Raw genomic sequence first — 13975 nt, forward strand, 5'->3', positions numbered from 1 at the left:
GCGTAAGTGTCTATCTTTCTGTAACTGTGAGGTGTACTGTTGCAGAGTAATGATAAGTTGAAAGGAAACTAGTTCCTTGCTATGTAAGTAGACATATTTATTTTTTACTTGATAGAAGAACAGATGTTATAAAACTGACTTTTATACGATAGAGGTCTTTCAATTACTTCTTTTGAATATAGATACAGTTGCACAATATTTTATACAGTACTGCAGGATTTGTAACATTGCTGCAAGTAGGCCTGGTCAGGTACGGGCCGCGCGGACGTTGAGCCCCGAAATCATAGGAAAGTAACCACAAGGAAGGTCCCAGACCTACGCATTATCATCCCCTATGAATACATGCAGGAATCCACTTTGGTTCAAGCAATTGCTGGACTAAAGCACTTACAGCAAGTCCTAAAGTTTTTCATCAACAATTTAAGGATTCTTCCTGTATTTGTGAGAGCTCCATATTTTTTCCTTTTTCATTCTTGATTCCATTGTTGATATAACAATATACATTAAACTGTGCAACTAGCTTATTAGAACTAACTTGCTTAGCTAAATGAATTGTGGGGCTGCGCCTCTGTAACCTTTGCTAATACTGCCCACAGGATGGGTATGGGGTCCACTACCGTCCACAGGATGGGAATGGGGTCCACTACCGTCCGCAGGATGGGTATTAGGTCCACTACCGTTCACAGGATGGGTATGGGGTCCACTACCGTCCGCAGGATGGGTGTTAGGTCCACTACCGCCCACATGATGGGTATGGGGTCCACTACCGTCCCCAGGATGGGTATGGGGTGCACTACCGTCCACAGGATGGGTATGGGGTTCACTACCGTCCACAGCATGGGTATGGGGTCCACTACCGCCCACAGGATGGGTATGGGGTCCACTACCGCCCACAGGATGGGTATGGGGTCCACTACCGCCCACAGGATGGGTATGGGGTTCACTACCGCCCACAGGATGGGTATGGGGTCCACTATCGCCCACAGGATGGGTATGGGGTCCACTACCGCCCTCAGGATGGGTATGGGGTCACTACTGCCCACAGGATGGGTATGGGGTCACTACTAACCACAGGATGGGTATGGGGTCCACTACCGACCACAGGATGGGTATGGGGTCCACTACCGCCCACATGATGGGTATGGGGTCCACTACCGTCCACAGGATGGATATGGGGTCCACTACCGACCACAGGATGGGTATGGGGTCCACTACAGTCCACAGGATGGGTATGGGGTCCACTACCGACCACAGGATGGGTATGGGGACCACTACCGTCCACAGGATGGGTATGGGGACCACTACCGTCCACAGGATGGGTATGGGGTCCACTACCCCTCACAGGATGGGTATGGGGTCCACTACCGTCCACAGGATGGGTATGGGGTCCACTACCGACCACAGGATGGGTATGGGGTCCACTACCGTCCACAGGATGGGTATGGGGTCCACTACCGACCACAGGATGGGTATGGGGACCACTACCGTCCACAGGATGGGTATGGGGTCCACTACCGTCCACAGGATGGGTATGGGGTCCACTACCGTCCACAGGATGGGTATGGGGTCCACTACCGACCACAGGATGGGTATGGGGTCCACTACCGTCCACAGGATGGGTATGGGGTCCACTACCGTCCACAGGATGGGTATAGGGTCCACTACCGACCACAGGATGGGTATGGGGTCCACTACCGTCCACAGGATGGGTATGGGGTCCACTACCGTCCACAGGATGGGTATGGGGTCCACTACCGTCCACAGGATGGGTATGGGGTCCACTACCGTCCACAGGATGGGTATGGGGACCACTACCGTCCACAGGATGGGTATGGGGTCCACTACCGTCCACAGGATGGGTATGGGGTCCACTACCGTCCACAGGATGGGTATGGGGTCCACTACCGTCCACAGGATGGGTATGGGGTCCACTACCGTCCACAGGATGGGTATGGGGTCCACTACCGTCCACAGGATGGGTATGGGGTCCACTACCGTCCACAGGATGGGTATGGGGTCCACTACCACCCACAGGATGGGTATGGGGTCCACTACCGCCCACAGAATGGGTATGGGGTCCACTACCGTCCACAGGATGGGTATGGGGTCCACTACCGCCCACATGATGGGTGTTAGGTCCACTACCGCCCACATGATGGGTATGGGGTCCACTACCGTCCACAGGATGGGTATGGGGTCCACTACCGCCCACATGATGGGTATGGGGTCCACTACCATCCACAGGATGGGTATGGGGTCCGCTACCGTCCACAGGATGGGTATGGGGTCCACTACTGACCACAGAATGGGTATGGGGTGCATAATAAATGAACTAAACTAAAGCTCACTCCGGCGCAACAATAGAACTCCCCAAATTTTACCGTCTGGACAATGGTATTAGAGAGAAAGAGGCGAGTACTTAAAACATTAATTAGCTAGGCAATTGGTCTTTCCACAAATCCAGGCATTATGTCTCTCAATTCATCGGTTTTAACTGATTTCGTCTTTATGTAAGGGTGGAAATTTGTAGATTTTGGAACGTATTGGTCCTTGGTTTGAGTCCCATAAATTCTTGAGTCCCATTGAGTCTTATCAATTATATTTATTTGATGTCTTTGTGAACTTCATTGTAGTCAATAGTTTGTTAACAAATACAGCCATTTTCTTATCTATATTTTTCCTATTTAAACTAAATGTTTCAGATTTTTTAAAATACAGTATTTTTTATCTTGAAGTTTGGAATATTATTGGTAAATGTGATGTTCAGAGGAGCTTGGGAGGCATTAATGAACACATTCGAATGATAGAAAACAGTCAGGACATTTTTGGGGGGGTCAATGGATTCATAGTATATATTTTAATAGAGTGGCGTTTACCATTTATTTATGGAAGTTCTCGTGTTTGCCAAGGCTCTTGTGAATGTTCTTTTTGTGCACCTTCTTGACCATCAGCTCTCTGGTTGCTGCGTGTGCCTCCTTGTCCATTTCTGCCTGGTCAGCCATCTTTAGTACCAGAAGAGGCTTGCTTGTTGGTGCTTCCGTTCCTCCGGTTGTTTCTCCTCTGGCTCCGCGACACAACGTCGGGTATGCGTCGGGATCTGGCCCGAACATAGACTCTTTGTAGCCGACGTTCCAGCCGACCAGTCGGTTTGAAGAGCCTCATTAGTGCTGACTGACTAATTCGTTGATAGCGCTGACTTCGGGCGCCGACAAGACGCACCTCATACTCAGCGGGACTGTGAAGACATTATGAATGATTATAAAATGTTTGAAACCAAACTATCATATTATAATTTTGAATTTAAGACAAACAATCCGTACACATTTTAGTATAATTTATGAACCACTTCTCTCTTGCCTTAATGTAAGTAGTATTAACTGTACTGTACTGATAGTACAGAGGCAGTACTGATAGTACAGAGGCAGTACTGATAGAACAGAGGCAGTACTGATAGTACAGCCTCTGCTCTTGACCACAACATCTCTAACATAACCTCTCCGCTTACTTCAGGGATAATCAGTGATAAGACCACAGACCATTACCCATCATTTCTCCTAACCAACATTAATAAACCCCCTCAAGATACTAGGAAGATAAGCTTTAGGCTGCACAATGAAACTTCTATAAGCAACTTTATTGCTGCTGCTGCTAATATCAACTGGGAGGCTGAATTAGGTAACATAGTGAACATCAACCTAGCGTTGCAAACATTTCTTCAGAAAACTCTGAACCATTATAACTCCCACTGTCCAATGCTAACGAAACAAGTTACAAATATAAGGTTAAACACTCCATGGCTTACAAAGGGTATACTTAAATCTATTGATAAAAAACATGACCTTGAAAAGAAGTATAGGTTAGGAGTCGTCTCCAAAGAATTTTCAAAGATATACTCATCCATACTGTCTAAAATAATTAGAATAGCTAAAATAAAATACTACGAAAATAAATTTACCTAAATTAAGAGCAACATTAAGAAAACATGGAGCACTATCTCCCAAATATTAGGATCAAAAGAGATTTTGAATAAAAAAAAACAATTCTCCTATCCAATGACGATGGTGTGCTTTCGGCAACCCGTTCTCGCACTTTCTTTAAGTCAATATTGACTTATTGAGTAAGTGCATATGTGACATACTAATTTATTGTGAATATTTTAGTTTACCTTGAAAAGCTTCATAGAAAACACCGACCTTACCTAACCTTCTTAGTATGTTAAGATTAGCATCTTATTGCTTCGTAATTACAATTATTACTTAACCTAGTATAGGTATTGGTTAAGTAATAATTGTAATTACGAAGCAATAAGATGCTTATCTTAACATACTAAGAAGGTTAGGTAAGGTCGGTGTTTTTTATGAAGCCTTTCAAGGTAAACTAAAATATTTACAATAAATTATTATATCACATATGCACGTATTTAATAAGTCAATATTGACTATAAGAAAGTGCGAGAACGGGTTGGCTTTCGGCCTCAGACACTGCTATTGAATTCAATAGGTTCTTTTCATCCATTGGTACATCCCTTGCTCATGATATTCCATCCTCACTCACTAATATTACAGACTACCTTACAGGTAACTATCCAGAGTCTCTGTACCTAACTCCCGCTACTTCCACTGATGTTAATGAGGTAATCCTTTTCCTTAAAACTAAGTCAAGTGCCCTTGATGAGATACCATCTCTAATTTACAAAAAAGCCTCCAGATTTCTAGCTCCTGCCTAGAGCTAGAAATCCGATTGATTTCTAGTTCTAGGAAATTACTCAAGGAAAAATAGGAAAAATTACTCCTCCCGAGAAAAAAAGGACATTAATGAGATATAAACAAATAATACAATATTTACAGAGAAAAACTGTACAAATCCCTGTGCCCTCCCAATCTCAAGAAGAGATTGGGAGGGCACAGGCTGTAAAGACATGAGTGTGAATGTTATACACAGTAACACAATTAGATGTATATGTATTACAAATTGTGTGTTGACTGGTTCGGGTATATAAACCAGTCAGTGTAGAGATTTTCCATATAAATGTTATTTTGATCTGACGATTCAATATATATCGTTCAGAGTTAAGATTCATGTCATGTTGCCAAGTATATCATCTCAGAGGAGAGCTGGTGCGCGGCCAGAGTAATAGGGTTGGTCAGGTGACACACTGAGTTCTGAAATAATTGTGCTAATTTCTCTAGTGATTATATGTGATTTAGTCATGAGGGGTAATGTGTATGATTTTAATTATCATGCTAGGTGAACCATTTCCCTGAGTGTTTCATTGCAGGTCCAGTAATTTGTCAGACCAAGGTCATGGGTGTTCGGTTGACACCCGGGTGTCTGTAATTACTGTGTCGTGTGGGGCGTCAGTAATTGGGAGCGATGACTTATTGTGTTGTGATGTCATTAGCATATGGTGTATGTTAATTACTTCTATGTTGTGTGTGTTTGGGCAGTGTTCAATGTACATGTTTATATTACTGCCCTGGGAGCTGTGTTGCCTGGTGGAAATTTTAATCACGGAATTAGGGTTTTTAGAGTTAATTAAGGGGGGTCTTTAATTAGGGGATTCACAGTGTTTAATGAGGGAGCAAACAATTGATTGGTTATTCTGGCTAATTAGATAATTAGTGCCAGCTGTCGATGGAGCGATGGTGTTTTGAGTTAACGCATTTTCATTGCTGAAGTAATTATCTGTCCCTGGGACAGTAATTACTTACTCAGACTAATTAGGATAATTACCATTCAAAGTGATTCCACTCAGTAAGGTAAGGTAATTATCAAAAGAAGGCACCAGACCGGGAAGGCTATGTAGCACCATCAAAGTGCGAAATAATCAGAAGGCGCTAAATATTACCAAGAATGCCAATACGAGAACAAAAACGCATAAGGCAAACGATTTCAAAAGCATCCGATTCACCTAGAATTCTATCGAAGGACAAGAGACCGCGAGGAACGGTCGGAAAGCAAGACACATGCTCGTCCTGGAAGTCAGGACATTCAACAAGGATATGCACAACTGTAAGAGGGACAATGCAATTCGGACAATAAGGAGCAGGGCTGTGCTCCATTAAGTGACTGTGAGTTAAGCGAGTATGACCAACCCGCAGCCGTGCCAAAGCAGTTTCCCACCGCCGGTTACGGTGGTAGGAGGAAGGCCACGGGGACACACTACGTTTGAGAGTACGCAGCTTGGTACCAACCACAGAGGACCAACAACCCTGCCAACGGGCAAGAATGGAAGAATGAATAACAGGATAAAAGTCGGAATAAGGAAGACCTTTATGGGAGATGGGACAAGAACGGATAGCTTCCTTAGCGGCAGCATCCGCACGCTCATTGAAAGAAACACCAATATGGCTGGGAACCCAGCAAAACTCTACTGATTTAAATTTACTAGCAATAAGAAACAGCCAATGTTGATTCTCGATGATCACCGGATGGACAGGATTAAAGGACCCTAGAGCCATGAGGGCACTACGAGAATCAACTACAACCACAAAGGAGGAATGATAATGAGAAAGCAAGAGACGGAGAGCATAGAGAATAGCATAACGTTCTGCCGTAAAGACGCTAGCCTCCGAGGGGAGGCGACACATATAAGTACGATCAGGAAAAACAACAGAGTTGCCCACACCGTCCGCAGACTTAGACCCATCGGTGAAGATGGAAATAGAGTGGAAGTGCAAAGAAAAGTGCTCAAGGAAGAGGCTTTTCAGAATTGTAGGAGGAGTAAAGGCTTTAGTAATACAAGTCAAGGACGTACAAAACTTGGGAAGGGGGAGATTCCACTCAGTTGTTCCTTGCAGCTTGTGGCAAGAATAGGGGGGGGGGCAGTGATGTAGGGGTATACATTTGGATTGTTGCCAAATCGTGTGTCATTACTGTGGGTACGCAGTAATTAACGTGTTGCAAGCGTATGGGGCCGTGACATTTATTTGTTATGTCACTGAGAGTGTGACCTATGTAACCTGAGGTTACTTTGTGTTTTCTTTAGTTGTGTTGATGATTAAAGATTCAATGAGTTAATTAAGGGGTAATTAACTTCATAAGGGGTTGCATATTACTTAATGAGGGAGCTGTTAAGGGAAACAGTGCTGAGCGTGTTGAGATACGTTTCAGGTGCAACTAATTGTCCGTGTGACAACTAATTGCCCACTTTAGCTAATTGTGCAGTTAGCATTCTCATCATGAATTCACATAATGGTAAGGAACTGTCAAGGTTGACAGTATTTGTGTTAGTCTAATTTGCTCGTGACTAATTATCTGTCTGTGGGATGGCAATTTGTGGCTCATGTTAATTAGTGGAATAATTAACATCAAAGGTCTTGACTGTCGTAGGGCCAAGTCATTGGGATAGCATACCCCGATGGATTAATCATATCTGTCTGTGGGGGGCAGATGATTAAGCTCATGTAAATTAGGGTAATTAACACCTTGTCCAAGAATTCACAATGTTTGACGAGACCTGCTTAGGCAGTGGCTACCAACAGAGTGGTAAGCTTAGTTAACAGAACTCGATTGGGTTTTAATTAGTTATCCGTTTGACAATAATTAGGAATTACTCACTGAATGCTTGATGGGGTCAAGTGTGATGTAATTAAGAGTTAACAAGTTATTGTTTAACAGTTTGAATTCTTGTAGGAAACAAGCGTTTGTGATTAATGTAGAATACTGTATTGCTGAATGGTGTTGACAGTCAATTATGTATTAATCGCAATCAATTTAGTAATTGATTAAGGCAATTTGTTTAATTATCGTCTCTGGAGACGAGAGTAAAGTAACTTGGGGGTTACTGGAGAAGTGTCTCAGGACCCTATCTTGCCTAGCTTTGTTTACATTTTGCAACTTCATTGCAGGGAGATGCAAAAAGTGTTAACGTAACAGAAAGGTTATTGCAGACTCGTCTTAGAACCTGCCTTGATGCTGTTTACAATAGTTACTGTATTGTAGGATACTGCAGGGGTTTCTTTATTGCAATCTCTTGTCAGTGGGCACACCATTGTTCAGTTAGTTCATTTAGTCAACCCGAAGTGACAGCAAGATGGAGACTTATTTCTCGATGGGCTGTTGAATAGCTGTCTTACAATGTGCCACTGGCTGGACATTAACGTAATGTAATGCTCACTGTTGTGTAAACTTAGTCTTGTGAATTATTTGATTGCAATATTGCGTCGTCAGTGGGCACACCTGTGTTCAGGTTAGTTCAGAATTCAGTCGTGCAGCAATTGACGGGAGTCGTTGCTATATCGTGGTTGTTAAGTAGCTGTCGTTAAAGTGCCACTGAGTAGACATTAACGTAACAAACTCAATGTTGTAGTAGTTAAGTCTTTGTTAATAAACTTGTTATTGTTATAGAAAACAGTCTTTGATGTCAACCCTTCAACCATTCTTGTTCCACCCATGTTCTGCTTTGTACGACTGTCTAGTAATGTGGTCTTTTTAAATGAAGGCTGCTCTTGGGAATTCTAAACTCAATTCATAGCACCACACATCAAATTAAATTTTGATGTTAGATTCTGTGGGTTACCCTTAATTGTGCTACAGCACTGGAGGAACCAGAGGGCCTAGTGGATAGGGATTTCACCCTCAGTGAATCCTGGCAGTTGCTCCCGCCTTCCTATAGTCTCAAGCTTAAAGTACAAGCTGCTCGTAAGCAGTCCTATTTGTTTGAGATCCATCTCCTAAGGAAGGTAAGCATAGGAAAAATCTCACACACACAGTATCCACTGGAACAAGTCATGAGTTCAGGATTGCCATGGGGAAACTGACTATTGTTGACCAAGGTTCCCTCCACATTACTTCTGAGGAGTAAAATTTTATAGTAAGAAGGAAACTACACAGGTGTCAGTAAGGTCACACCCTTCCATCGGGGAACAGAAAATGGGGTCGGCTGCGCTCAATAGATGTCGTTGACATCGTCACATGTACGAAATCAATGTATAAAATCCTGGCAACACTTGTTAAACAATTACATAATATTCTTAAATTTCTACCGAAATTTATTTTATCTATGTTATTGCTAAACACGAAGCAATATTTTTTATTATATCTGACAGAGACGGTTAGTTTATTGTGCACCCCATACTCATCCTGTGAGCGCTAGTTTATTGTGCACCCCATACTCATCCTGTGAGCGCTAGTTTATTGTGCACCCCATGCTCATCCTGTGAGCGCTAGTTTATTGTGCACCCCCATACTCATCCTGTGAGCAGCAGTTTAATGTGCACCCCATACTCATCCTGTGAGCGGCAGTTTAATGTGCACCCCATACTCAGCCTGTGAGCGGCAGTTTAATGTGCACCCCATACTCAGCCTGTGAGCGGCAGTTTAATGTGCACCCCATATTCATCCTGTGAGCTGTATACACAGTTAAATTTGTTATCCCTACTCCCTCCGGGAGAGAGGAACAGGTAATTTTAAGGTGAAGGTGTGTTTACTTTAACCCCTGAACTGCGCAACGCACCTGCAGGCCCGCGTCTGGTTTGCGCAATGCGCCCCCGGGTACTTGTATTTTTCACGTTCCATTCGAAACTGGCATGCAGAACCCGGGTACGAAATGGATGCCTTGGGGCCCCATTGATCATTCGCCATCTTGAAAAAAATTGCCAGCATGTCCCACGGCAGTGGGGAGCCTTAGTTTCAAAGCAGCAACCATGTCTGACACATCGTCTATGAGCTCCCACTCCATGGTGACCCTCGGTCATGGAAAATGACTCTCTGAGGAGGAGATACGCAACATTTTGTGTGATGACGGTGCTATGGATGATGACCTAGACTATGATCCAGAGAAAGACCTTACGCAGAGGTCTGATATGAGTAAGGGAGAGACTGAGGTGGACGATGTGGCTAGCGTGTATGGTACACACTCCTCGCCGTCCTGGGGTCAACACCGTTATCGTCACCACCACCATGTATGTCCCCAGACGCAAGTATATTTAGTGACAGTACATACGATGAATCGTTCTCGGGCTCCAGTGACATAGGCTCCGATACAAGTAGTGTGGATGACCTGAGTACGAGCAGCGAGGGTGTTACCAGGCGGGGTTTTGCTGCCTCGGCAACACGTCGCGGCAGGCGGCAGCGTGTCTCGCAACAACAGGACAATGACGACAGTGGCCCCTTAACATCAGGTATTTGTGGTAGGCCTACGGTACGTGAATCTGCCTCATCGCCTAGCATACCCTCACACAGCTCCAGCAGCAGACGACGTAGCCGTGTTTTTGGTGCTCGTGGTGGAGTTGGCCGTGGTGGAGTTGGCCATGGTGTTGGCGCCAGCACCAAACCCCCGGGAGTACTTGTGTGGGAGGATTGTGCCACATTTGTCCCTCACATACCAACGTTTGATGCTAGCGATTTTGGTGTTATACCATTATTCCCATATACCGGTGATTATATGGCAGAAATGGAATATTTCAAGGAGTATTTCGACAATGAATTCATGACACATCTTGTGACAGAGACAAACAGGTTTGCACACAGTCTCATACACGCCGACATTTTACCTGCCTCATACCTCAAGAGATGGAAGGACACGACAGTTGACGAAATGAATGTGTTTCTGGCACTCAGCATGATGATGAAGCACTCCGAGAAAGCTGTCATCCAGGATTATTGGAGCAAAGACAGTCTAGTTCCATCCCCCGTGTTCATCCGGTATATGTCGCGTGATAGGTTCCTCGTGATTCTCAGGTGCCTGCATTTCGAGAATAATGCAAATGAGGACAGAAACGACAGACTGTGGAAGGTACGGAAGGTGTTCAGTGACATGAAAGGGAAGTTCAGGGATTATTTTGTACCTGCACAGAATGTGGTTATCAACGAATCACTAGTACAGTTCAAGGGGGGACTGGCATTCAAGCAGTACATCCCATCAAAGCGGCACCGTTTTGGACTGAAGTGTTTCGTGCTGTGCGACTGTGAGACTGGTATGGTGTTGGATATGATATTATATTCTGATACAGACGTCGACATACCAGCTCAAGATGAAGATGGGTTCTCCAGCAGTGTCGTAAAAATCCTGATGGAACCGTTGCTGAACAAGGGGCTGAACAAGGGGCATATACTGTGCACCGACAACTATTACACCAGCCCCTTGTTGACCAGATACCTCCTTGCTCACAACACCGGCGTATGTGGCACTGTGAAGGCCCACAGGAAGGAAATGCCAGTGTTTGGTATTGGTGTAGCAGTGGGTGATTGCCAGCTGCGCAAGAGTGACAATATGCTGTCAGTGCGATGGAAGAACAGACGCGAGGTGAGTATGCTGACTACGATTCACACCAGTGCCATGTTGGACAGTGGCAAAGTCCACTTTCAGACGCTCTTCCCCATGTATAAACCAGACTGTGTCATAGACTATAACGTGAACATGCTCCTTGTCGATAAATGTGACATGATGTTTGGTGGAGTGGAGCGCGTGAGCAAGTCTGTGAAATAGACGAAAAAGTTCTTCTTCCACCTAATAAATGTTGCTGAGCTCAACTGCATAAATATGTACCTGGTAAAATCTAGCAGGAAACCGTCAATACGTACATTCAGTGCAGGTGTTGTATCACAGCCGCTGGTAAAGTATGGCAAGAAGGGCTACGTTGCACAGAGCGGGGTGCAAGCAACAATGCCACACGCAGCTCCAGACAGACTGAAGGGTAACGAGAACTTCAGAACTTCGGAGTACACATGCTCGAATATATGCCAGGCACAGCATCACGAGAGAAGGGTAAACGTGCGTGTATAGTATGCAGGAACACTACCCACTGAGAACAAAAGTGAAGATGCATCAGGACCTGATGCATGGAGTGCAAGGTGCCACTCTGCCCCATTGGCTGTTTTGCTGCATATCACACACTCGCAGAGTACTGAGTGTTTATGGTGTGTGTTTATGGTGTGTGTATATAGTGTGTGATACTATATAGTGTGTATATAAACAGTAAATATAAATATATTACCATGATACATTGGAAATTTGTGCAGGATAAGTGAACACTTTTGTGATGCACGTAACACAGTGTCTATGGGCTACTACCATAATATAGTGTACGTGTTTATTACATTAGGATTGGCACGTAAAAACAAAGAAAATGTATTTGGAATTGTGCGTAAAAAATTAACAAAAAATATTCGCGGTAGCACGCACGTCCCGCCCCGGGCGCTCTTCTGGCCTTGGGAACTTATACCACGGGCGCACGGGGAAATGATGACGTCACGCGCCAACTTACAGACCCCATAGCAGCCAAAGTAAGTACAATTTCGACTTTCCCTTACCATACCCGTACTCAGGAAAGGGTTTTTTACACTTTCAAAAATAAAAATATTTTTTCCAGAGAATTGATTTCCTGCACGGGGTGGGGGGTCATATTTGGAAGCCGAGCAGTTGAAGGGTTAATCCTTAATGAGTCTAGAATATCAATGCAGTGTACATTCTGTTATTAAGAATGTTTACTGCATTCTCCGGTGTGGGAATAAAGAAGGATCTGGTGTGGGAAGGACTTGGTTTTCTGGTACTTAGACGTATGTTGGAAGGATGTATATGAGTAATCAAGTATGACTATATTCCTTATCCCAAACTTGGAGCTGATCGCAACACCGGCCCTCCGTCAGCTACAAGAGATACTACACATTGTATCTTGGTAGTCATTGTATCATTTCTAGTAATAAACTGACTAAAACGATTTTGAAAGTATTTCTATCTATTAGCATAAGTATGTAAATCTAGACCTGTGTAAATGAGCTGCTTTAGACGAATCTGTTTCGTTCAATGGGCGGCCCAGTTCCATGTAGCATAAATAATGCACAGATGTGAGGCTGGTTAAGATAGTTAGGTACAATAGTGAGGGAGTTATTATTGATAGTGAACTGTAATAGTGAGGGAGTTATTATTGATAGTGAACTGTAATAGTGAGGGAGTTATTATTGATAGTGAACCGTAATAGTGAGGGAGTTATTACTGATAGTGAACTGCAATAGTGAGGGAGTTATTATTGATAGTGAAGTACAATAGTGAGGGAGTTATTATTGATAGTGAACTGTAATAGTGAGGGAATTATTGATAGTGAAGTACAATAGTGAGGGAGTTATTATGGATAGTGAACTGTAATAGTGAGGGAGTTATTATTGATAGTGAACTGTAATAGTGAGGGAGTTATTATTGATAGTGAAGTACAATAGTGAGGGAGTTATTATTGATAGTGAACTGTAATAGTGAAGGAGTTATTATTGATAGTGAAGTACTATAGTGAGGGAATTATTATTGATAGTGAAGTGCAATAGTGAGGGAGTTATTATTGTGGTGAAGAGGAAGTCGACAGAACGGTTTGACTTGTTGAATGTGTTGGTGGTTAGGTTGTCGTATTTGTATGGTTTGGTGATTATGGGGTGTGATGGGTTTGTAGAGATTTTGTTGTATAAAGATCAGATTCCTGGGTTGAGGGAGGTGATGGCCGTGGGGGGGGGGGTGCACAGGTGCCTGCTGGGGGGGGGGATGCACAGGTACCTGCTGGGGTGGGGAAGCGGTTGTTTGGGGAACGTATTTCACAGTACTTGCTCTGAAAGGAGGAGGAGGATCGTGAGTCGGTGTTGATGACTAATCTCCGTATGCCTGATGGTTCGATTTTGTTGAATACGGATGGTGTACTTTTATATGCTCAGCAGGAGCCTGAAGATCTTTATAGGAGGGGTAGAGAGGGATTGAGTATGGAGGATTTATTTATTGGGTTTTGTTCACCTGGCTTGTCACTGTTGGAGTGTTAGCTTTTAGAGGCTGGGGTTGGTCATACGGAGGTATGGGATGTGGTGCGGTCCTTGAGGAAGGGTAAGGTGCGTGGGTTGTATGGGCTGCCCGCAGAGTTTTATGTTTGCGGTTAGGATGTTACTGGAGCTGATTTCTTGGAGGTGGTCCAGTTTTGTTTTACGCACAGGCAGTTGGCGGAGTCCCAGTCCATTGACATTGTCCAGCTCTTTCCTAAGCCTTGCGCCGTGAGGTTCT

The 13975-nt window shown here is 44.1% G+C and overlaps 1 pseudogene; it reads right to left on the reverse strand.

Moving 5' to 3' along the window:
• Nucleotides 1-2027: 2027 nt before the first annotated feature.
• Nucleotides 2028-13975, reverse strand: part of LOC138358949 (uncharacterized) — a 31060-nt pseudogene continuing 19112 nt past the window's right edge.

Source organism: Procambarus clarkii, chromosome 87 (assembly GCF_040958095.1).
Source record: "Procambarus clarkii isolate CNS0578487 chromosome 87, FALCON_Pclarkii_2.0, whole genome shotgun sequence".
NCBI classification, from domain to species: Eukaryota; Metazoa; Arthropoda; class Malacostraca; order Decapoda; family Cambaridae; genus Procambarus; species Procambarus clarkii.